Source organism: Sciurus carolinensis, chromosome 7 (assembly GCF_902686445.1).
Source record: "Sciurus carolinensis chromosome 7, mSciCar1.2, whole genome shotgun sequence".
Lineage (NCBI taxonomy): Eukaryota > Metazoa > Chordata > Mammalia > Rodentia > Sciuridae > Sciurus > Sciurus carolinensis.
Genome location: NC_062219.1, coordinates 79,960,261 through 79,965,207, shown reverse-complemented (window position 1 = coordinate 79,965,207; position 4,947 = coordinate 79,960,261).

Sequence of the window (4,947 nt, the reverse complement as noted above, 5' to 3'; positions counted from 1 at the left end):
CCAAGTAAAAGGAAAGGTAAACTTAATATGCTCCAGAGTAGGAGAAAATTACTGAAAGTAATAACATGATTTGAGAAGGAGTAAAGGGAACAAGTTCATGATTTTTAATAGAAACTACTGATGATTCAAAGGATTCATTATGTAAAGCTATCTATTCAATTTTAGAACACTATAGTTGAGTTTCCTAGATAATTAAATCAATTTCTTCTCTGATTTCTGCCCTCTCTTTAAGGATCTCAGGATTCATAAAACTCATTATATTAAAAAGCATTTCATCCCAATACTTTGATTATTTTGCTTGAAGGATCTTGTTAAGGTTGAGTCAAATTCCTTGGTACCCCATTAACAATGCCAGTCTTGAAGCTACTAGATAAGCCCTTTGTATAACTGAAGACAATGTTTGTATCACATTAAGAGTTTAAGCAAATGCTTCTTTCCCCTGTGATATTTCCATGTCCCCTGTGTCCTCAGTGTGTTTGCCTTTGGAGAAGTTCATGTTCACTTGTGTGTCCTTTAGAATGTGGGACTTGAACTGAACAGAACATGGAGATGTGACTGGAAAGCTGGTTTACCATAAAATATGTTCTGGACACTGTGTTTTTATAGTGCAACTGATGATTCCATTAATATTTTTCCCTAATATAATATTTGCATGGAACTTGGAGTCAGCTAAAACTTTCAAATCTCTTTTCTCACCACATACAGTTCCTATACTGATATTTAGCCAAATTGCCCACATTCTACATCATTTCTTTTTGTTTAAAAACATAAATGTGAAACTAAAAACACTTATGACAAAATTTTTTATCCCGTTTTTGAATAGTTCAGTTCACAGAATGAATGGCAAATTTTTTGTTCTATGCGTAAACATTCCTTCTGCCCACAGTATTAGCTTCAGACTTAATATTCACCTATATTTTGGGTGAAAATAATGTTTACCACTAAAGTAAACGTTAATGGTAAATTTCCAAACTTTAGGATGTATTTATTATTAACGAAACAAATAGATCAAGTTATTTACAAAATCATTTCTACGTTTTAAATATATATGTGACATATATATGTGATATATATATATATCATATATTAATATATCTCAGTTTAGCCATCTGTCTTATTATTTGAGAGAGCAAGTTTATGTAGTATATTTAGGTCCATTAGAATTGAACATTTGTTGAGTGCTAATAATTAGGAGATTTAACATTTATTCAGCACTTAACAGCAATGGGTATAATATGTTTAAGCATATATTGGTGAATGGAATTGTCATAATATCTGATCTCATGTAGACAAATTATATTCTACTTCTGAAGAGAGAAGATTGGCATACATGCAAACAAATATATGTATAATTACAGTGTGCAATGAATGTGATAATGGAAAAGGAAAGAGAGAAAAATAGGATGAATGATCTATTTTGGCAAAGTAGTCTGCAAATTTTCTTTTTAAATCAACCCCATACTAACTTCTCATTGCCAATAAAAGAAATCAATCCCATTACAGTCCTAGTTTATAATGACTATTTGGAATTATTCATATGTTTGCAGATTTTTGTGGTTCTTTGAGCAAGCCTCAATACACCATTATTATATAGTTTTGAGACAATATATTTTGTCTGAAATATGGAAAAAATGATGATTGAAATTGTTCCGCTGCCTTAAATAGTGTTCTGACTTTTCAGTTTTTCTGTGGGATCCTTAGGAACAAACCCATAATTCATAATTGTAACCCTTTTTGGTCAGTCATAAATTTATAGCTATTGCCAAGTGATATCAATTTAGGAAACACATTACAAAGGCCTGAAAAGAGAACTGTGCAATTATGTGTTCATACTTACATCCCTTGATGGTATTTCTTTTGCTAGGAATTTCCAGACTGTGAGCAGTAGCGGTATGCTCAAATTTCTTAAAACCATCATTTATCTGCCTAATGCAAAACTGATTCTGAATAAAAATAAGATGAAAGAAAGTAATGTTAACTATCGACATATACTTTGCCTATCGAACATAGGTGCACTGTGTCTGTTCTGTTTGCTACTATGGAGAAAGTGCTTACTCAGCTTAATTTCACCTGATCAATATCAGAGTATAAGAAAACAGCAAGTTAGATTATACCCATAAATTGGTAACCACTCAGGAATTGGTGGAGAGAAGTTAATCAGACTCCAGGGGAATGAAAAAACAGGATTTAAAAAGCGATGCCATGTTGGAGACTCTATCTGAGCAATGGCATAGGTAATTTAGGTCAGAATGGGTATGAGGGATTTCTGTAACTTCAGGAGTAATGAATGAGGTTAAGATGTCAGTTTGGTATTTTCCCATGAATAACATTAGCTTTTGTTCTTTTAAAAGTATTTCATGAAACACAGAACTGTTCTTGATAAAAGAAATAAACAACCTCATAATCTAGTGTTATCATCTACTTTTTGAAATAGATTTAGTTGTTTATTTTATTCAAAAGGTAAGTGAGAGGGCAACCATATTTTCCAGAGTAAATTCAGTTTTGGAGAAAACCAAGTATTCTGCACAATCAGGTGTAAGGTCATCATTGTGGAGAAAACAGAGTTAAGGTTTGAGTGAAACCCACAGAGCATTTCCTGTTGACCAAAAATAGCCTTACTCTGCTTTCCCTTTAGGTTAAGAAGTTGCAGCTTTCAATAAATATGGACTTTTTTCTTAGCAAGTTCAAAAATGAGCTATCATTAGTCATAGCTCAAATTCTTCCTGTGTGGTTGATTAGTTATCAAACTGTGATTTCAGGGTGCCTATCAGAGCCTCCTTTTTGCCAAGGTGACGTATCTACTCACCATGAACCAGGGGTAGCTCCACAATGGTGAGTTATATAATCACCCCCATGTTAGTACTATTTTATGCCTTTCAACAGTTCCTCAAACAAGATTTCATTATTCTTCCTCCAGAAATTATTAATTTTGTAGGAAATATTATTGATTTTTAAAATACATTACTATAATTCTTCTTATGCCAAATGTGTATAGAATTCTATAGTATAGAATAGAATATTTTCATATAAATCTAATCTATAAAAACAACTGAAACTAGAAAATGTCATATTAAGTGATAAATGTACTATCATTGCTTGAAAATTAATACATCTCCAACTAAGAAATATATAAACTATTGCACTTCATTGTTTCTATATATAGTTTCATTATTAACATTGTGTTCTCCAGATGAAAATGTATTCAAGATAATAGTATAACTCCATTTGTGCTCATTAAAAACTTCCTTTTATTATAAAACAGGAATGATGCAAAAGTCATTAGCTTTTTAACTCTTTCAATAAATTGCATAAAGATCAAACCTGTTAATATGCATTTAAAGTAACTTTATGTGATATTTGAATCAATCGATTTTCTAAATAAAATGTTTAATGTATAAATTTGTAGATTTTTAACTACTTTGAAAATGCAGAAAATAACTTCTGGTGCTTGCAGACCACCCTTTAAGAAAACAAATTATTCCTAACAGCTGGTTATCAGAACACGTCACACCTTAAGTATTCTCAGCAAGAAAAAAATCGCACATTTTGATTACATTTTATAGGATTTATTCATGAAATACCCCCAGAAAGGAATACCAGAATACAGTCCTAGATTTTCTACTGAAATAAATCTCAAGTAATATAATCAAAATGTCATGAGAAGTTATTTTATTCTTATTTTTCTATTCAACATTCATCTCCTTAAGCATCATGACTTCATAATGACTATATGTCATGCTAATCATTAGAAATACAAAAGAAAAACAAATATGTCCAAATCCATTCTTAACACTTCATTGGTCTTCCCCCCTCCCCTTATCTCTTTGTAAAAATTCTTGTAGTATGTGAAATTCACAGAGCATGGTCTATATTTAAGATAAGCTTTGGTGATAAGAGAGAGGTTTCAACAAAAAAATTATAATCACTCACAAAAGTATATTTAAGGTAGATGGATAACAATTTTTCCAGATTTCTTTTTTTTTTTTTTTTTTTTTTTGGATGTGAAGGGCATTCCAACAGATAAGACAGAGAAATTTAACCTCAAGCCATACCTTCAGAAAGATAAACTGAACCTGTGAAACATTTGTGCACTTTAGCCTGGAAGCCAAGTTGCCAAGAGAAGGTTCTGCTCCTGTGAGTTGAGTGGCCTCCAGGCTCCTGGTGTGTGGAAGTCTACCTTGGCTAGCATTACCTGACACAGTGAACGAGCTGTCATGCTAAGGTTCAGTGTTAAAAATCATGAGGTGAATCATATTGTCCAATGGCACTTTTTTCAGCATAAAGTTAATTTTTTTTTTGCCACATTGATCAATTGGAAGAGAACTTGAGTGGATAAAAGCAATGAAATATATTGAGCTTCCTCAATAAATACTTCTTGATCTTCAATCCCACCCCAGGAATTTAGAAATAGGAATACAGAAACTATTTTCATTTATACTTCCAGAATACCCAACTAAAGGCTTAATTCTTAATTCTTCAATGTGAGATTATATTTCAATACCACATTCCCACACACCTCTCTAAAAACTCATAAATATTCCAATTACTTTTTCTTAACATAAAATCATGAAACCCAAAGCATTCTCATGAAAGAAGTATCAAACATTATTTTTGACTGAAACACTTAAATATTCATTTTGCAGAGTTGACACAGGATACATTAGGTAACCTTCAGAGAACTATAGTTTTATTAACTGTAGCACTGAAAAATAGCAAGCTCACTAGAAAAATACAGACAAAAGTTAATCTTTACTATTTCCTGTGATGTTTCTTTTCTTTTCCTTATTCCATTCAAACATGAGTTATTTAAGACATAGTACTCGGAGTCTATTAACACAGATATATCAAATAGACCACAATCAAAATTGAAGGATGAGGAGGTTAGTGGTATCAGCCAGAATCCTCATTGCATCTATTATGGACTTTCTAGGTCAAATCTAATGGAAA